The sequence below is a fragment of the Thamnophis sirtalis genome, unplaced genomic scaffold (genome assembly GCF_051295495.1).
Source record: "Thamnophis sirtalis isolate CommonGarterSnake01/CBP01778 unplaced genomic scaffold, rThaSir2_p1.2 scaffold_3, whole genome shotgun sequence".
In the NCBI taxonomy this organism is placed as follows: Eukaryota; Metazoa; Chordata; class Lepidosauria; order Squamata; family Natricidae; genus Thamnophis; species Thamnophis sirtalis.
The window spans coordinates 9,928,836-9,951,009 of NW_028261383.1; the positions used below are offsets into that span (position 1 = coordinate 9,928,836).

At 41.2% G+C, this 22,174-nt stretch overlaps 1 pseudogene; it reads left to right on the top strand.

Moving 5' to 3' along the window:
- The first annotated feature begins 680 nt into the window (after nt 1-680).
- Nucleotides 681-4,118, top strand: LOC148047127 (uncharacterized; annotated as a pseudogene).
- Nucleotides 4,119-22,174: the final 18,056 nt, after the last annotated feature.

Consider the following 22,174-nt stretch of genomic DNA (forward strand, 5'->3'; position numbering starts at 1 on the left):
GGCACTGTCATGTGACAAGATGCTTTATGATTGAGCTGCTTAGTGACGCAAATATCAGTTCCAATTGCAGGAAGTTAAGTGAGGACTACTTGAACAAGGATATCACCAGAGGGGTTGCAGACAGTATTTTCTGCCCTTATTTGCAGCTGAGGACTTCCATGAACAAAAGTGGTGTATACTTCTTTTTTCACCTCATCTCTAACCATTTTATAAACAAGTAAAGTTACACTTTTCTTTGCATCTTACAGATGACCAGGATGGCAATAAGAGCACTCTGGACAACTGTAAATAACAATCAGTGGTGAAAAGGGAAGAAAATCAAGGCAGAAATCAAAATATTTTCCATTTCCTGCAGAAAACCATACAAATCTGCTCTTCCTCCAGCAGCTGACAAAAGAGAGAAAATTGAGAAAGAATAAGCAGATTATGGAGAACTCAAGGATAAATTGAATGAGAGGTGAACGTAGATTTTATATCATTCAGCAAAAGAGGCATATATGTGGAAGTCCGTGGGGAGGAAGAGAGACAGTAATGCAGGCCTCTCTCTGTGAGGAAGAAGACGACTTAAATGAAAGCACCACTAAACAAGACATTGTCCATAATTTTGACCTCCCCAAGTATATCAGCTGTGAAAAAGCTCCATATATTTGCCTATTGTGGGAAAAGTACAGATTGCAAATCACAACTGATTATGTACTAGTGGGGCCAGAAAGGAGAAAATCCATACAAATTACCTGAATGTGGCAAAAACTATGGTCACAACAGCTCCTTTGTGGTTCATGGAAGTATCACCACACAAGAGGGAAGTGCTCCCAATGTAAATGTTTTAGTGAGCATGGCAACATGGTGCTACATTAGATAACTCACAGGAGGGAGAAAACGTATGACTGCAGATTGTGAGAAAGTTACATTAGAAATTCTCAGGTCTTGAGACACTAAAGGATACACACACAGGAATAAAACCATTTGGACATCCTTTCTGTGGGAAAAGTTTCAGTGAGAATTCCACCCTAGTGAAGCACCCAAGACCACAAAAGTGAAACCATTTGAATGTCATGATTGTGGGGAAAAATTTAGTCACAATTTTAGTCTGGTGACACATCAGTAGATTGACTCCAGGGAGAAACTGTATGAGTATCCAGATTGTGGGAAAAACAACATTAGAAATTTCCATCTGAAGAGACACCAGACAACTCTCACAGAAGAAAAACCCTTTGAATGTCCTGATTATGGGAAAGTCACAATTCCAGCCTGGTGATACATCAGAAGACTCACATAGGAGATAAATGCTTTGAATGTCCTGATTGTTGGAAAACTTTCAGTTATGATTCCAATTTGTGAAATACTAGAGGAACCATAAAGGAGAAAAACCCATTCAATGTCCTGACTCTGGGAGAAATTTCAATCGTACTTGAAAATACATCAGAGGATTCACTCCATGGAGAAACCTTATAAGTGTGGAGATTGTGGGAAAAGTTTCATTAGAAATTCCCACCTCCTGAGACACAAGACCACACACACAGAAGAGAAACTCTTTGAATGTCCGGACTGTGGGAAAAGCTTTAGTGAGAGTTTCAGCCTACGGAAACACCAGATGACTCACACAGGAGAGAAGCCCTTTGAATGTCTTATCTGTGGGAAAACCTTTAATCAGAATTCCAATCTGGTGACACATCAGAGGACTCACACAGGTAGGAAACCCTTTGAATGTTCTGACTGTGGGAAACGTTTCAGTTGGAATTCCCATCTGGTGAGACACCAGGTTACTCACACAGGAGAGAAACCATTTGAATGTCATATCTGTGGGAAAAACTTTAGTGATAATTGTAACCTGGTGAGACACCAGAGGACTCATACAAGAGAGAAACCCTTTGAATGTCCTATTTGTGGGAAAACCTTTAAACAGAATTCCATTCTGGTGAGACACCAGAGGACTCATACAGGAGAGAAACCCTTTGAATGTCCTATTTGTGGGAAAACCTTTAAACAGAATTCCCTTCTGGTGAGACACCAGAGGACTCACACAGCAGAGAAACCCTTTGAATGTCCTATCTGTGGGAAAAGCTTTAGTGATAATTCCAGTCTTGTTACGCACCAGAGGACTCACACCGGAGAGAAACCCTTCAAATGTCCTGATTGTGGAAAAGGTTTTAGTCAGAGTTCCAGCCTACGGAAACACCAGAGGACTCACACAGGAGAGAAACCCGTTAAATGTCTTATCTGTGGGAAAAGCTTTAGTCAGAATTCCCATCTGGTGACACACCAGATTACTCACACAGGAGAGAAACCCTTCAAATGTCCTGATTGTGGAAAAGGTTTTAGTCTGAGTTTCAGCCTACGAACACACCAGAGGACTCACACAGGAGAGAAACCCTTTGAATGTCCTATCTGTGGGAAAACCTTTAATCAGAATGGCAATCTGGTGACACATCAGAGGACTCACACAGGAGAGAAGCCCTTTGAATGTCCTATCTGTGGGAAAACCTTTAATCGGAATTCCAATCTGGTGATACACCAGAGGACTCACACAGGAGAGAAACCCTTTGAATGTCCTATCTGTGGGAAAAGCTTTATTAAAAATTTGGGTCTGGTGAGACACCAGAGGACTCACACAGGAGAGAAACCCTTCAAATGTCCTGATTGTGGAAAAGGTTTTAGTGAGAGTTTCAGCCTACGGACACACCAGATTACTCACACAGGAGAGAAGCCCTTTGAATGTCCTATCTGTGGGAAAACCTTTAATCAGAATTCCAATCTGGTGATACACCAGAGGACTCACACAGGAGAGAAACCCTTTGAATGTCCTATCTGTGGGAAAACCTTTAATCAGAATTCCAATCTGGTGATACACCAGAGGACTCACACAGGAGAGAAACCCTTTGAATGTCCTATCTGTGGGAAAACCTTTAATCACAATTCCAATCTGGTGATACACCAGAGGACTCACACCGGAGAGAAACCCTTCAAATGTCCTGATTGTGGAAAAGGTTTTAGTCACAGTTCCAGCCTACGGACACACCAGAGGACTCACACAGGAGAGAAACCCTTTGAATGTCTTTCCTGTAGGAAATGTTTCTGTGTTCATTCCAACCTGGTGAGACACCAGAGGACTCACACAGGAGAGAAACTCATTGAATCTCCTATCTGTGGGAAAAGCTTTAGTGATAATTCCAGTCTTGTGAAACACCAGAGGACTCACACCGGAGAGAAACCCTTCAAATGTCCTGATTGTGGAAAAGGTTTTAGTCAGAGTATCAGCCTACGGAAACACCAGAGGACTCACACAGGAGAGAAACCCTTTGAATGTACTATCTGTGGGAAAAGCTTTAGTCAGAATTCCAATCTGGTGACACACCAGAGGACTCACACAGGAGAGAAACCCTTTGAATGTCCTATTTGTGGGAAAAGTTTTAGTCAGAATTCCAATCTGGTGGCACACCAAAGGACTCACACAGGTTAGAAACCCTTTGAATGTCTTTCCTGTAGGAAAGGTTTCTGTGATCATTCCAGCCTGGTGAAACACCAGAGGACTCACAAAGGTGAGAAACCATTTGAATGTCATATCTGTGGGAAAAGCTTTAGTGATAATTCTAATCTAGTTAGACACCAGGACTCACACAGGAGAGAAACCCTTCAAATGTCCTGATTGTGGGAAAGGTTTTAGTCTGAGTTCCAGCCTATAGACACACCAGAGGACTCACACAGGTTAGAAACCATTTGAATGTCCTAATTGTGGGGGAGGTTTCAGTCAGAATTTCAACCTGGTGGCACACCAGAGGACTCACACCATGTAGAAATCTTTGAATTGTCGAGTCTGCGATCATTACTTGAAGCATAAATCATCCCTTATTACACACAAGGTAATTCATATGAGGAAAGATAGATGAGTTTAGAGAATGCTTGAATTTCATTTGTGATCTCCCAGTATACATGAGAAATTGATTGTTTGAATTTTGGCCTGATTAATTTTGCTCAAACATTTCTCATGATTACATTTGTAAGTGGCGTGAAAAGGAAAATGAAAAATGGCTAACTACTAGTTTCTGGAGCGGGAGGAAGGGTACTTGGGATGGTTTCTCAAACTTTCAGTTGCAAAGTAATCTAATTGAATGCTGAAATATAGGGGAGATTGTGGAAGAGAAATAAGCATTTCCAACATATACAGTTTAAAAAAAAGTAAATAAAAAAGTGGTCTAAAGTTGGTTATTGTCACATACAGTAAAAAACAAAGCAAAACAAAATTATGATAGAACATCCCATATTAGAAGAAAATGCTGTCCAAATGTTCCAGTATGCCAAACAAGATGTTTTATAACCAAATGGAGTCAAAACACTGCAGTTTTTTTTTAATAAAGTGCCCTTCCTATCTTGATATTTATGCACAGTGAGACCTTTGTCACAGATAAACGTGGATAATGGCATCACTCTTTTTTTTTTCATTTCAAATATTTTATTCATTTTCATTTTTCAATTTTATACAATCACCTATATACTGAGTATTTGCAATAAAAAAGACATAAAAAAAAACCTTAAACACAACTCATCGTCCAGCGTATAAAACCAACCTGGCACTTTCATCCTCCATACACCCCTTCTTCTCCCCCTCCAACTTTCATTTCTCCCCTCTAACTATCACCCCACCTACTTCCTTTTCCCCTCCTACCTTCCTTTCTCCCCTTCCTCACCCTCCTTACCTTCCCCTCTCACTCTCCTTACATTCCCCTCTTCCTCCCTCCTTACTTCTCCCTCTTCTTTCCCTCTACTTCTCACTTTGGTGCATTTCTCTATTCATTAATCTATTCAATTCTTAACTACTAAAATTGAGCTAAAAAGAAAAAAGGAAAGAAAAGGAAAAAAAAGAGAAAAATAAAAAGAAAAGATAAGGAACAACAGTATACAAGTGCATTCTTCTTATTCTATATATTGAAATTGTATTTCCACCCCCCACCCCAATGAACCCCCCTCCCTAATCCCCTCCGACTTCCCAGGTCCCACACCCGGGGACCTGGCACAACTCTCTTCACTTTAAAGTCCTGGGCAATTTAGATTAGAGTTCAAGCATATAGGTCCCATAAAATGTGTGTCCAGAATCCAAACCGCCTCGTTCAGTCCCAATATTTCATCAATATCCAGCTCCACCCCTCTATACCAAACAAAGATCGCAAAGTTCTTCTGCCTCTCCGAGAGGGGGAGAACAACGCCCTCCGTCTTGTAGTTAGATGGTCCGCTGCTTGTCCTCTCCTCCTTGTCTTTCCACGTTTCCGGGTGAATCAGGAAGTCCCACCTTCAGAGTCTTATAATAAAAATCTCGAGCTTCCGGAACAGAATTGAGACAATATCTTTGATTCTCAAATGTAACTGTAATACCTTCTGGCGCTTCCCATTTATACTGTATCTGGGAGCTTCTAAGTTCTTGAGTTAAAAAAGTATAGTCTCTCCTTGCTTTCAACATCTGAAATGGAATTTCTTTAAAAACAGTCAAATCCTGTCCATCGATTCGTAGCCTATTATTGTAAAACTTTTGTATAATCGCATTTCTGGATTCTTTTGTGGAAAAGTATATAATTATGTCCCTCGGGAGCTGTCGCTGTTCTGCTACACGCAAATTCTGGCGATAAATTTTTTGAATCTGCCAATCAAAATTAAGTCCCGGACTTCCCACCGAACGACTAAAAGCTTCAGCAAAAGTCTGTTTTAAATTCTCTTGTTCCTTTTCGCGCAGTCCTCTAACTCTTATTGCAAACGCTTTCCTATTATAATTTATCATAACAAGTTGTTTTTGAACATTTCCAATTTCTTGTAGCGTCTGGATATTAGAAGTCAGATTAAGGTTAGCCTCTTCCAAAATTTCCAATTTGTCCTCCATTTCAGCAATATAATCTGTCATAACCAACATAACTCCAGTCATATCCACCTTTATTTGGGCAATTTTGGCCTCAAGTTTGTCATATAAATCCAGTACAAATTCCTTAATTTCCTGTCTGAAATCCTTAAGTGTTTGAAAAAGAGATTCCTGTGTTAACAAATCTCCAACAGATGGCGTAGGAGGCAAGGGCAGCGATTTTATAGCAGATTCTTTAAACTCCTTCGTAAGAGAGCGCTTTGCCTGTTTTGATCTGGGCGCCATTATAAATAAAAATTGGAAATAAACAAATAAACAGGGTTTTCGCTCCCCTCAAATTTCAAAGGGTTATTTATAGGCTTTTAATAGTTAATGATGAGAGGTCTTCAGGAGAGTGGAGCCAGTTAAGTAGTCACATATCAGTCACAAACGCTATAAAATCGCCATCTTGTATCACGGCTGAACAATGGCATCACTCTTATGTTGTGTAAGTATACATGAGCTGCAAGACTTGTATTTTGCCATAGTATCATCTACAGCTCCATAAGTACTACTAGGATTTTGACCAGCTGCTGGGCACCAATATATTGAGGAATACGGAAAGACTGATCACGTGGGGCAGTCTAATGAGCATTTCTGAAATGGCAGATACCACAGAACAAAGTCTTCTTCCTTCTCTACCCCCACCCCACCCTGTTATTTGGGGGGGGGGGAACAAAAGGCAGCAGTGTGTGTGTGAATGATCAGGCATGCACTGTATTACACAGAATTGACTAAACAGTGAAGTAGTTACTAAATTTTACTGAGTTTACTACGTTACTAAGGTTCTTGAAAAATGACTATCAGACTTTGAGAACCTGGTATCACTGGATCATGTTCAACAATTGTGTTGAATTAACATTAACTAAAAAGGTTTTTAAATTGGATTTTGAATAAATGTGCAATTAATTGTTACAGTTTTGAATTTTACTGTTACTATCTTCCTTCCGTCATGCAAACCACCCGGTCACATGATCCCCAGCTATGCCCACCAAGCCACGCCCACAGAACCGGTAGTAAAAAAAGATTGAATTCCACCACTGTGTGGGAGGCACTGAGGATCAGTTTGTAGCACCAAGGGGGCGGTGGACTGAAAAAGTTTGAGAACCACTGCTTTAGAGTAAATCCTGCCTGTTTTACACTAACATCTTGGCCTTCCTGCATACCAGTATATATAGAGCTCAGCTGAAGAGACAGCGTCTGCTGAAAAGCAGAGGTCTCCCCAACTAAATGAAGCACTTTCATGACTTAATGCTAAAGATCACACTAAAGGATGACACGAGGCTGATCTTGGGTGAAAATGGCTTAACTCTGCTCTTTCAGAGAGCCTTTTTATTAGGCAAAGCTAATTACATCGTTATCACATCAAAGGCACATATGTAATCAACATTTGGCACAATCAATCAAAAAGAAGAGTTCACAGTATTCTATAAATTAACATCCTGACTAAGGGAGGCAGGAAGGAAAACAAAGGTTTTCAGTTGACTGGCCTTGGACAGGAGATAAGAAGTGGTTCACAGCAGGGAGTAACAAAAAGTTATAACTCAGCACAAGCATGTTGGGAGTAACTGGATCTTGCTACGCTAGACTGCATTTTATGATCGTGAGGGCAAAAGGATATCTTTGGTGCAAGGCTTTTTAATTCTGCGTGTTTATCTTAACGGTTCAGAAGACAGAACTGTTTTTTCATGTAGACACTCAGGATGAATTCCAAATATTATCTTGATTATCTCAGGGCTGTCTTCAACATGGCTATGGCAACTTTTCACTAAGGTTATAATTCAGACAATTTTATTATCCTTTATTTCCTTAGCTATGCTGCCTAGCTTTAAGGCGACAGCCTTGATTCCCACACTCAGCCAAGCTATTTATCCTAACGTGTACACAGAGAAACCTCATCAGTTTTCTAAATTTTTCTAAATGTAACTTCAGCAGTAATATAGCATAGCTTTCAATATACTTCCTATTTCCAGCATACTACTTCTTTTTTGAGGTCTTCAAAACTCTCCTATTTGTGCCTTTTGCCTTCTCCCATAGTACATTTTGAGTTTTTAACTTTTTATTTAGAAGATTCAGGGGTCTCGTAACGCTTATAATGCTTTTCTTGAAGACCAAGGAAATATTGACCATAATTCTTTCTCCCTTTTCAATTTATTGGACACCTAAAGACTTTGCAGCAGGAAGGCACTATAAATAACAACAGACCATAATTCCATAAATTTAGGCCAAGGACCGCCAAACTTGGCAACTTTAAGACACGTGGACTTCAACTCCCAGAATTCTCCAAGTAAAGGAACCTGGTTTTTAAGCATGGCGAGCTAAGGAATTCTGGGGGTTGAAGAGCACAAGTCAAAAAAGGACCAAGATTCACTGCTCCTGTTTAGACTCTGGCCTTCCAATTGTCAAAGATTTCTTTCTTTCTGGACCATATACATTTTTGGTCCATATACACTTTTTATTGGACTCCTTTTGGACTTTGTAAACGAGAAGGCCAAGATTTTAAGATCCTTCATATAAGCCTTCACTAACTCGCACAATTGCGCAATTTTTACCTGGTATGATGAGTTATGAAGCTTGCCTGTGCTGAATGAATGAGCCCACTTTTTATTATTCTATTATCATTGTATTTTTTATGTGTTTTAAATATTACGTGGGGACTGCTTGAGTGGATGAATGAGTATGTTTGATTTGGAGGGCCTGTTGGGGGATGCGGGAGCAATAGGGGTGGTTGAGGGAGCCATGGCCACAGGAGTGGGTCGGAGCATCACGGTCGTAACAGGGAGGGGCAGATATGGCGGGGACTTTAGGGCTGGCCATTACCGGGGAAGGAGGGTTCGCTACGTCACAGAGATCCCTCCTTCCGGCCCTATGAGTCCCACTCCGAGGCCAGATGGCGCGAGTAATCAGGACCCTGGTCTCAGGCTGTTGTTGCTAAATGCCAGGTCTGTAGTTCACAAGGCTCCCCTCGTCCGGGACTTAATTTTAGACGAGAGGGCAGACCTGGCATGTATTACTGAAACCTGGCTGGGCCCGGAGGGAGGAGTCCCCCTCGTAGAGATGTGCCCAGAAGGATTTCAGGTGCTGCATCAGCCGAGAGCCCAGGGAAGGGGTGGGGGTGTGGCTATTGTTATCCGGGAGTCTCTAGCACCTCGTAGGATCCCTGCTCCGGAGCTTGTCGGGTGTGAGTCCCTACTGGTGAAGTTGGACCTCAAGGGTCAAGTGGGTCTGCTGTTAACGTACCTGCCTCCCAACAGCGTTGCAGCAGCCCTCCCCTCGCTCCTCGAGTCAGTAGCCGAGCTAGCAATTGAGTTCCCCAGGCTCATGGTCTTGGGGGACTTCAATCTGCCTTCGCTCGGTGAACACTCTGATGGGGCGCAGGAGTTCATGGCCTCCATGACGGCCATGGGCTTGACCCAGGTAATCCGGGGCCCAACACACTCAGCGGGTCACATGCTCGACCTCGTATTCCTCTCGGAGCAGTGGACTTATGATCTTGGTCTGAGGGGTAATGAGATCATACCCCTGTCGTAGTCAGACCACTGCCTACTGAGGCTTGACTTTCGGAGACCAAACCCCCACTGTAGGGAGGAGGAACCGACCAAGTGTTTCCGCCCCAGGCGACTTATGGACCCCCTGAGGTTCCAGACGGAGCTTGGGGTTATTCCTGATACTCTCGGCCACAGTCCAGTGGAGACTCTGGTTGCTGCCTGGCACTCGGCAGCATCGGAGACCCTTGACCGGATTGCGCCACTACGGCCCCTCCGAGGTGGCGGATCCCGGAGGCCTCCTTGGTTCACCGAGAAGCTCCGGGAGAAGAAGCGCCGGAGGAGACGCCTAGAGCACCTATGGAGGTCCGATAAATCCGAATCGAACCGAGCACTCCTAACAACTTGCACCAAGGAGTACATCAGGGCACTTAGGGCAGCAAAAAGATCTCATATTGCCACCTTGGTTGCGTCCGCTGAGTCCCGCCCAGCCGCCCTGTTTAGGATAACCCGTTCCCTCCTAAATAGGAGGGATACGGGGGAACCCTTGCAGGATAGAGCTGAGGATTATGCCCAATTCTTAACGGACAAAGTTGCTCGGTTTCGGTCGGATTTGGACTCCACCTCTGCAGTTCCAGCCGAGGCGCAGAGGACGAATTAGTAGACCATTCCTGGGTTGAGTTTCAGGACGTTGCCCCTGGGGACGTGGACAAGGCCATGAGAGCTGTGAGTGCCTCCACCTGTGTACTGGACCCGTGTCCCTCCTGGCTGGTTGCCAACAGCAGTGAGGTGACACGAGGCTGGATCCAGGCGGTTGCTACCACTTCTCTTCGGGAGGGGCACTTCCCCGCCGCACTCAAAGCGGCGGTGGTGAGACCCCTCCTGAAGAAGCCATCTTTGGATCCAGCTGTTCTTAACAATTATTGTCCAGTCTCCAAACTCCCCTTTGTGGGGGAGGTTGTCGAGAACGTGGTGGCCTTCCAGCTTCAACGGTCCTTGGAGGAAGCCAGTTATCTTGACCCCTTCCAGTCGGGCTTCAGACCTGGTTACAGCACAGAAACCGCTTTGGTCGCATTGACCGATGATCTCTGGAGAGCCAGAGATGGAGGCCATGCCTCCATCCTGGTTCTCCTTGACCTCTCGGCGGCTTTCGATACCATCGACCATGGTATCCTTCTGCGACGACTGCAGGAGGTGGGGGTGGGAGGCACTGTTTTGCGGTGGTTCTCCTCCTACCTCTCGGACAGGTCACAGTTGGTGTTAGTTGGGGGGCAGAGATCGACCCCTAGGCCCCTAACATATGGGGTGCCGCAGGGTTCGGTCTTATCCCCCCTACTATTTAATATCTACATGAAACCGCTGGGCGAGATCATTCGGAGGCACGGGATAAGATACCATCAATACGCGGACGATACTCAGTTGTATCTGTCCGCCCCGTGCCAACTCAATGACGCGGTGGACGTGATGAACCGGGGTCTTGAAGCCGTTAGGGACTGGATGAGGGCTAACAAGCTTGTACTCAACCCGGAGAAGACCGAGTGGCTGTTGTGTTTTCCTCCTAATAATTCGATCAGTGTTCCATCGCTCAGGCTGGGGGGTCAAATTTTATACCCCTCAGAGAGGGTTCGCAACTTGGGAGTCCTCCTGGATTCACAGCTGACTTTCGACCAGCATCTGACGGCTGTGACCAGGGGGGCATTTGCCCAGGTTTGCCTGGTACGCCAGTTGCGACCCTACCTGAACCGGGAGGCTCTCACAACAGTCACTCGAGCCCTTGTGACCTCTAGGCTGGAATACTGCAACGTGCTCTACATGGGGCTGCCCTTGAAGAGCATCCGGCGACTTCAGCTAGTCCAGAATGCGGCCGCGCGAGTGATTGTGGGTGCACCTCGGTTCGCCCACATAACACCTATCCTCCGCGAGCTGCGCTGGCTACCTGTTGATCTCCGGGTGCGCTTCAAGGTGCTACTTACCACTCATAAAGCCCTCCATGGTAGTGGATCTGCGTACTTGAGAGACCGCCTCCTGCCAATTACCTCCTTGCGACCAATAAGATCGCATAGATTAGGCCTCCTCCGAATTCCAACTGCCAGTCAGTGTCGACTGGCAACTACACGGAGGAGAGCCTTTTCAGTAGTAGCTCCGACCCTTTGGAACGAGCTCCCCGTGGAGATTCGTACCCTCACCACCGTCCAGACCTTCCGCACAGCCCTTAAGACCTGGCTATCCCGTCAGGCCTGGGGATAAAGACCACAATCTGTCCCCACCCGAATGATGAATGAATGTTGTGTACCATTTTATTCTTATGTATTGTTTCATGTTTATTGTTTGTACTCCCCCTTCCTTATTTTATGTAAGCCGCCCTGAGTCCCCTCAGGGAAAAGGGCGGCCTATAAATGTTAAACATTACAAACATTACATTACAAAGATCTATTGTGCATCTGGCCTTTTCCAAGGAATCTTAGGCCTCTTCGCCAACTTCCCCCTTTTGAGATTTTAAAGCAAGGAACTATTCACCATAATTCTTTCTCCATTTCCACGGTGTTGAACATTAAAAGACTTTACAGTAGGAAAGCACTAGAAACAACTACAAACTATAATTCCACATGTCTAAGCCAGGACACTTCAAACTTGGCAACTTTAAGACTTGTAGACTTCAATTCCTGGAATCCCCTAGCCAGCATGGTAAGAGGAATTCTGGGAATTGAAGTCCAGAATTTCCCAGGTTTGGAGACCCATAAACTAGGCCTCGACCGATAATTTTGGGTGTGGTGGTCTCATGAGGAATAAGACACGCAGGCAAGATGTCTCGGGATGAGAGCTCAGAACAGAGTCCGAAACTCCCTTTTATTCTTATTACACTCATTAGCATACAATGTTATCACTTAGGGCCAGAGCTTGCCTGTGACCAGTTACTTTTATGAGTCATTTATCCTGTTTTCCACATTCCCATGCGCTTTCATTGTTTCATGTACACTATGGCACATCCTGTGGGAGCATTTCTCTGCAATTATTCTCACATCTCCTTTTTTATATTATCAACAGAGACCTCCTCTATGTTCAGACGGACCTCAGTTTCCATGGCCAGAGCGTCCGCCCTATTAGAGGGAAGGAGAGTTTTGCATGTTTGTAGCAGGGATGGGAGGCATTGAATACAACAACAAAGTAACACCAGCAATACAATGATGGTTATTATCACAGGAATCAGTGACCTCAGCCAGGAGCCGGTAGCCATGACCACAGAGCCCCCCATAAGTTGATGGTACCAGAACCATCACTATGCAGGGGGTTGTTACGTATCAAGGACTCAATTTCTTCCACTGTGGCAGAAATATTAGGTTGATTATCATGAATGTACATGCAACAATGTGAATGAATCAAAGCACAAACACCACCTTTTGCAGCCAAAATAATATCCAAAGCAAAACGATTCTGCAATGTTACACTACGTATTTCCCCAGTTCCTGATTAACTAATTTTAGAGCAGTAATAGTTTCATTAAACATAACAACAGTCCAATTATTTAACAAATGCAAATCTCTATAATTCATTGCAACACCTAGTGGAGGGAGAACACCTCTAGAAAATTGAGTCCAGGATGAGCCTCCCAACTTCAGGGGGGATTCGGAGAAGGTGTCTCGTTTATTTCAAATTCTTCCACTAGGTAATTCTTTCATAGCATATATAGCCAGGGCCAACAATCCCAACGTACATACGCCTTACCAATTTCTTGGAGTCTGTCGGTAAGCCCTTCTACCACATATAAGCCACATATTAGGTATGTCTTATGTTTCTTTTTTCGAGGAGTTGGCAAAGTGTACCATGGCCTGCATTTGATTGCAAGCCCAGTATTTATTGACTCCATCTGGCGCTGTTGTATTAATGGCATTACAACAAGTAGCCAATCCATTCCATGGAATCAGAGTCTGACAATTAGTGTAGGGGCCAAGATATGTTGCATTCGTCCATCGGCCTGTGCTGGAAAAACAGTAATGAGCAGGTTCCTGCACGCGGGTGGCTACAGCATATGTGATGTCGAGCAAACTTTGCGTTCTAGGCCAGGTAACTTGTTTCCATCCTGTTTCATTAAACGGAATAGCGTGTAACACCATGCCACCTTTGCTATCAGCTGGGATATGTAAGCAAATCCAACAATTAGTTAAATTAAAAAGGTGTGAAACCTTCTTCAAGTCCTGTAAATAAGAATTGGGACCCCAAGGCCCCAAGTCATGTGTACTACACCAAGGGAGCATCAGCAGGCACCATGTAAGGCTGAACACAGCGAGCAGGTGTCCAGATAATTTCACCATGGTCTTCAACTGCGGCGTAACCATGGCCCCAAGTAATGAGGGAGGCAGGGCCTTTCCAGGACGGGTCCGGCAGATGCCAGTAGTACACTTGTGGACGTGGAGAGTCTGCGGGAGAAGCAGAAAAATGCCTGCTGGCGGCCGTGAGACCTGGGGTGCCGGTAACATTAAGAAAGTTGAGAGTGTAAAGAGTAAGATTTAAAACATTTTGTATTCCAGGTAAGCCGGGGTTATTTTCCGCTTTATTTTTGGAGTGTGCAGCAAGAGCAGTTTTCAAAGTTTGATTAGCTCGTTCCACAATGGCTTGACCAGTGGAGTTATAAGGAATACCAAATTTATGGATAATGGACCAGCGATGGAAAAACGCCGCAAAGGCGGAACTAGTGTAAGCCGGGCCATTATCAGTTTTCAACTCTGTTGGGTTACCCAAAATACAGAAAGTCCAAATACAATGATTAATAACATGTTTGGTGGCCTCACTCTGTTGGGGGGGTGGCCATAATAAAGACTGAATGGGTGTCAATGGAAACATGTAAATATTTCCAAGGGGCAAATGGCAAATATTGAGGCATGTCCATTTGCCACAATTGACAACTTTGTGTCCCCCGAGGGTTGACACCTTGGGGAACTGCATGTGCTTGGAGGCTACAGGTAAGGACATTGTTGAATAATGGCTGATGCCTCCTGAGCTGAAAGGGAAAATTGTTTCATAAGAGCTTTTTTATTCTGATGAAAATATGCATGACTATCCCATGGAGTAACCGGGGAAAGGACTAAAATGGAGGAGGCTGCAGAAGCTGCTATGGAAAATAAAAATGGCATAGTTGTATACTTAAGAAAAGACATCAAAGCTGAACTAATTGAAGCAGATCCCTTTGGAAGATATATCGCGCTAGATCTAATCTTTGAAGGGAAAAAGACATTACTCTTGGGAATTTATGCTCCTAATCAACAGCAAGACGGATTCTATAGAAATCTTCATGCTAAATTAGTACAGTGGGACTATAGCTCTTGTATACTACTGGGTGATTGGAACGGTGTGATAGACACTAAAAGAAATAAGAAGACATCTTTCCCAAATATTAAAATGCGAGCTAAGCTACCCAAACCTTTTTTTGACATGATGGACGACTTTGAATTGAGAGATATTTGGTGAGAAAGAAACGCAGAGGAATACGACTTCACCTTCTTTTCTGATAGACATCAATCCTTTTCAAGGATTGATTTTATACTAATCACTAATGATTTGCTTTCTAGGGTGAAGAGGACAAAGATTGCAGCTAAGGTCCTTTCGGATCATAACCCAGTTTGGATGGAATTGGGAAGGGCAGTGCAGGCAAGAAGGTCTTGGAGATTGAATAAAAACTTATTCAGATATGAAAAGTACATTAATGATTGTAAAAAATTGTTATCTGAATATTTTGTTTTGAATATGAATAAGGGTACACCTATGGAATTTGTATGGGATGCAAGCAAAGCGTATATGAGAGGAGTGCTGATGAATATAAATAAAATACATAGACATAAACAAGGGCTAAAACGAACAGAATTGGAAGAGGAAATTAAGAGGAAAGAGTTGGAGTTAACAATGAATCCAGGCGATACAAAGGTTAAGGAAGCAATTACCATATTAAAATCTCAATTTGACATGTGATCTCTGACCACGTAGCCACTAGTTTATTATATGCAAAACACAATACTTTCTGTAACGCAAACAAACCTGGCAGATGATTAGCGTATCAGATTAGGAAAAAAAGGAAAACTCGAAATGTAACTAAACTGATTTATAGAGGGAAGGAGGTGTTTCAACAGGAGATTCAAAAGGCATTTCAGGAATTTTTTACAGAATTGTATAAAAGGGATAAAATTAATGGTTTAGATATAGACAAATACTTAGATAAAGAGAAAATACCCTCAGTTAGAGAAAAGCACAGGCAAAAATTGAACCAACCAATAACCTCAGGGGAAATTTTGCAGGTAATTAAGCAACTAAAGTTAGGGAAAGCACCAGGTACAGATGGTTTGACAGCGGTTTACTATAAAAACTTACAGTTAGAAATGGTAGAACCTCTTAGAGAATTATTTAACGAGATTCAAACGGAAGATAAGGTGCCTCCATCTTGGAAGACGGAGTTTATATCTTTGATACCCAAAGAAGATCAAGATACTACCCAACCAAAAAAGTATAGACTTATCTCATTACTTAATGTAGATTATAAATTTTTTACTAAAATATTAGTAAATATTAGTAATATTAGTATATTTAAATATTAAATAGGTTAATGCTGGTTATTCAACAATTGATACACCGACCAAACAGGTTTTATACAGGGGAGACAGATGAAAAGTAATATTAGATTAATTATTAATGCATTAGAATATTTGGGAAAGAAACCAAATTCCTGCTGCGTTCATATTTTTGGATGCTGAGAAGGCCTTTGATCGAGTTAACTGGCAATTTCTGCTGAAGATATTGCAAAAAATGCAGATAGGAGATAATTTTTTACAGTCAATTAAAGCAATATACCAACAGCAAACAGCACAAATCATAGTCAATGGAAGCTTGACAGACCCTTTTCAAATTGGAAAAGGTACAAGACAGGGCTGTCCTTTGTCCCCACTATTGTTTATTATAATTTTGGAAGTATTGTTGAATAAAATACGGGGCTTGGGTGGTCTAAAAGGGATCAAGATTAGGCAGCAAGAATACAGAGTCCGCGCTTTTGCGGATGATTTGGTCATAATATTGGAACAACCGCAGGAATCCAGTATGGTTTTAATGAATACGATTAGTCAAGTGTCTGGTTTTAAAATAAATTTAGGAAAAACAAAAATATTAACTATAAATATGAATACTAAACAAAAGGAAGAACTAGGAGGGATGCTAGGATGTGAGGTAGTCAAAAAAGTCAAATATCTTGGGGTTAATATTTTAACCTCAAATGGGAAATTATATAAGCATAATTATGAACCACTTTGGCATAGTATACAGATAGAGATGAAAAAATGGGCGAAATTGCACTTATCTTTGCTGGGTAGGATAGCGGCAGTGAAAATGAACATCTTACCAAAAATTTTATTTCTCTTCCAAATGTTACATATACTTAAAAAAGATGCGAATCTTTTAGAATGGCAGAAAGGTATCAACAAATTTGTATGGGCAAGAAAGAAGCCGAGGGTAAAGATGAAAATAATGCAAGATGTACGCGAGAGAGGAGGCTTGAAATTACCTAACCTAAAACTATATTATGATGCAGTGGCGCTATCTGTAATTAGTGATTGGACTCATTTAACTAATGATAGAATACTGAATATCGAGGGACATGATCTGGTATATGGTTGGCATGCTTATCTGTTATTCAACAAAAAATTGGATAAGAATTTTAAAAGTCATATTTTAAGAAATGCTTTACTGCGGGTCTGGAAAAAATACCAATATAAATGACAAGATACCCATGTGGGCGGGGGGAAGAAGGCGGGGCTTAGCAGTGAGAAGACGGACTTTCAGGCAGTTCCTGAAAGACCATCTATACCGGGGGTTTTTTTGGACGATTCGTTTGAATCTAAGCTGTCCCGTAGAGACAGTGACGTGGGGGGAACTCCAGTGGTCCCAGAGATGTTCGCAAAATCTCTGGGAACCTAAGGAAAGCCTTCCTAATCCAGTGACTTCCGGATCAGCTCGATGCTGACTACAACTGCAAAAGCCCAGAGAGAGCGAGTGGATATGAACATGTCGTTTGGTGTGAGTTTTAAATCCTTTTTTCTTGTTGGAAAGAACATTCTAAATTTGGAAACTTAGTTTAAAATAAGGCTGATTAGTGAGAAAAGCGGCGGCGATAAATGTTTGCCATTTGGAAGTTTATTTTTTTGTTCTTTTTTTTTAATCTTTGGAAGCCGGGCTGGATTTTCTTGTAATTTAAATCGGCTCCTTGTGTTCTTCCTTTTTGTTGTCGATACCTTTAACTTTGAATCTAATGGGGCACTAAATTTTAAACTTAAAGTGCTTTGAAGATCTGGGTTTTTTTTTTCTTTGTTGCCTTTTAGCCTTTTTGATGTTTTTTTTAACAATTAGTAATTAACAAACGCCACGGAACGGACTAAAGCAAGCTGTAAACTACAAATTACAAGCCAACACTGCCATCTTGTGGACTTGAACTTTGTTATTAAAATCCTCCCTGTAATGCATTCGATTTACGTATTTACGCAGCTGGGAACTTGCTAGATAAAACAGCAAAGCTGAGAGTGACCTTGGAGAGACTCTTATTTTAGGGGGGGGAAAAAGAGTCCGAAAAAAATCATTTGTTTTAGCTTGTTGGCTTTCTTTCATCTCCCAACACCATTTTCACACTATCTGCTGTGGAGACATCGACATTGATTTTTTCTTTTTTGATCATCACCATTGACCTTTTGATCTTTTACATTTTTTTTCTTTTCTGTTTTGATTATTCTTTTTAACCTTTGGATCACCCCTTGACTATTTACATTTTTTCTGCTTTTTCTTTTTCCCACTTGTAGCTGAAGCACCTCTTCTTCCCTTTTTGGAGGGGGGGTGTCCTCTTTTTCTTTTTTACTATTCTATATTTTCTTATTTATATATATATCTTCTATTGTATTCTTACTGCATTCCTTTCTTTTCTGAAACAAAAAAAGTTCCTTTTTCTTCCTTTCCTTTTCTCTCCCTTCTCCTTTTTTTCCCCTTTCTTTTTTCCCCTCTTTTCTTATCACTCCCCCCTCTCCTTTGTGTACTTTACGTACTTAATCCATCATACTTATAACCCTCCACCCTCCAATACTAATTGGCTATGAGTAGAAAAGCAGCTGCCTCTGGCTCTACATCAACCCCTACCCCCTCACCTGCGGGAGGCCAGAGGACAACACAGACGATGTCCCATCAGGAAAAAGAGAAGGAAGCCAATTTTGAAACACTTATACAAATGATGCAGAAAATGCAAGCAGGAAACGACACCCTTGTAAAAAAATGGAAGTAATGGAACAACAAAACCAAAGCATAGTGCAAAAAGTCGATAATATGGAAGGAAAAGTAGAAAGTATACACAACTGGATGCTGAAATACGAAAATAGGATTCAAAAAATTGAAAATAAGATTCAAGAAGGAGAGAAGAAAACTGAAAAGCTAGAGATCAGACTAAGTGATGTAGAAAGAGAGAGCAGTGGAATATTAAGATGGGAGATGGACAGGTCTGAATTTTTCTTAAGATTTCAAAACATAGAAGAAGAAAAAGGAGAGGACTTAGTTCAGATAATTTCAAATATTTTGATAGATGTTCTGGGGATGTCCCAGGACCAAATAATAGAAACAATTGATGAGACTTTTAGAGTATACACAAGATATGCAATGAGAAATGCTCTTCCAAGGGAAGTGCATGTAAGATTTACTAAGAAAACAATTAAATCACAAATCTTACAGAAATTGAGAGATAGAAAATTAGAATATAAAGGTAAGGAGATTGTAGTACTCAAACAAATTCCAAGAGAGGTGAGAGAGAGGAGAAGAGAATATCAATTTCTGACTAAAGTATTGATAAAAAAAGGTGTTAACTACAGATGGCTCATACCGGAAGGTTTACTATGTACTTGGCAAGGACAAAGACACAGGATAGATACAACTGAGAAGGCAGAAGCTTTCTACGAAGAATACTTTAGAGAAATGGCTGAGAAAGCTGGGAAAGACGATTCAGTGGTACAAATACTGGAACCACCTGCAACCGCGACCGAAAAAATAGAAGGAGCAGTAGGTGGAAGTGAGAAAGAAGGGGAGAAAGGGAATGGAAGCCGCAAAGAAAAACGAGAACCTAGATCTACTAGAGCGATAAATCCCGTATATAAAGTATAAACATGGAAGAAAGAAAAATGATTACAATTAACATTAATGGACTTAATTCGGCAATTAAAAGGAAGAAAGTATTCCATAAATTAGAGAAATTACAACTTGACATAATCTGTCTGCAAGAAGTACATATTAAAAAGAAATATGAACATTTATTAACTCAACCAAAGCTTGGGAAAATGTTTTCAGCATTGGCAAATTGCAAGAAAAGAGGAGTGGTCTTTTATATTAAAGGCAACATCCCAACAAAAGTAGTCTATGCAGAGGAAGAGGGAAGAATTTTGATGGTGGAAATTATGGATACCAAAAAGACACTCCTAATTGGAATTTACGCCCCCAATGAAAAACAAGATGAATTTTACAAAAAACACACAAAAAAGTTTTGGAACTAGACTATGCTGATATTTGTATGATGGGAGACTTTAATGGCATTGTGAATCAAAATATGGACTATAAAACACATAAAACAAAAAAATTAAATAGGAAGCCTCTGCCGAAATCTTTTTTTAGGATGACAGATGAACTAAATCTAAAAGATATATGGAGAGAAAGAAATGCTAAAAAAGAACAATATACCTTCTACTCAAATAGACATTCTTCATTCTCTAGAATAGATATGACATGGGTCTCAGCGGAGTTGAGCTCCAACATAAAAGAAATTGAGATTGGAGCAAGTACCTGGGCGGACCACAATCCAATTTTAACTAAATGGAAAGGCCAAAGGGCAAGATCTAGATGGACACTAAATAACACTATATTGAAAGAAAAAGAGTTTGTACAAAAAATGGAAAAAGAGCTAGTCCTTTTCCTTAAAGAAAATAGGAAAGAAGATACGTCGTTGCAGAATCTCTGGGATACAATGAAGGCTGTTATCAGAGGTTTGACAATAGACTACACAAGGAAGAGAAACTCAAAGAAAAGACAAATGCATAAAGCTCTAGACAATGACTATAAAATACTTGAAAGAGATCTACAGAGAGCACCACAAAAAAAAGATGTTAAAATAAAAATGGGCATAATTAAACACAAAATGGACCTATTAGAAAAGGAAGAACTGGCACAAAAAATTAGAGGTGCCAAACAGAATTATTTTGAAAATGCGAACAAGCCAGGCAGGTGGTTGGCATATAAGATGAAAAAAGAGAGAGAAACAAAGAAAATACTTCAACTAAGAGATAAACAAGGAGAAATTCAGTATGGAAATACCGGAAAAAAATATATTATACAAGACTACTACGTTAAACTCTATGAACAAGAGAAGGTGGAGGAGGGACGAGTCAAAAAGTATCTACAAGATGCCAATCTCCCCCAGGTACCAGATGAAACTAGAACAATGTTAGAAAGTAAAATAACAATGATGGAGCTAACAGAGGCACTTAAAAAACAAAATAATGGGAAAGCTCCAGGACCAGATGGCCTACCTGTGGAATTCTACAGAACATTTGAAGAAATATTGACCCTCCCACTCCTACAAGTCATGAATGAAGTGATGTCTGAGAGCCGAAGTCATGGTCAGAAGCGTATATCACACTACTACCCAAGGAAGAGACGGATTTAACACAAATCAAGAATTATAGACCAATTTCCTTATTAAATTCAGACTACCAGCTATTTGCATCTATACTAGCTGAGAGACTTAAAAAATACTTAAATGGCTTCATCCATCCAGATCAAAATGGCTTTTTACCTAAAAGACAAATTAAAGACAATATGAGAATGATTTTGAATACCTTGGAATACTATGAGGCCCACCCAGAAAAACAACTGGCACTGATGTTCCTCGATGCGCAGAAGGCCTTTGATAATGTGAATTGGCAATTTATGTTTTTGCAACTGGAGCAGATGAATTTTGGCAAGAAATTCACTCAAACTATACGAACGATGTACCAGAAACAAGCAGCAAAGATAATGGTAAATGGAGAACTAACAGAACCGATTGAAATAAAGAGAGGTACAAGACAAGGCTGCCCACTATCACCGCTACTCTTTGTCCTAACACTAGAGGTCTTAAATAGAAAGATTAGAGAAGAAGAAGAAATAAGAGGAATGAAAATTAAGAGAGAAGAGTATAAATTGCAAGCGTTCGCAGATGACTTAGTGTTTATTCTTGAAGATCCATTAGAAACCGCACTCAAATTCTTAGAAAGAATAGAGGAATATGGAGAAGTAGCAGGCTTGAAAATAAACAAAGATAAAACAAAGATCATGACAAAGAATATCCCAGCTACACAAAAGGAAGAGTTGTCAGAAATGTTGCAGATTCAAAACACAAGTAAGGTTAAATATTTGGGGATATATTTATCACCTAGATGTAGCACTCTTAAAGAGGATAATTATACCAGATTAAAACGACAAATAGCAATCGATTTGGAGAAATGGGAAAACTTGCATTTATCAATGATGGGAAGAATCTCTACAATTAAAATGAACATTTTACCTAGAATTCTATATCTGTTTCAGACAATCCCAATTAGACTGGGTAAGGATTTTTTTCTAGATTTAAATAAAATAGTTTTGAAATTTATTTGGCAAGGGAAAAAAGCTAGAATAAAACTTAAATTACTACAAGATGTTAGATCAAGAGGAGGTTTTGGGTTACCCGATTGGGAGCTATACTATCAGGCAGCAAACCTGATGTGGATTAAGGAGTGGA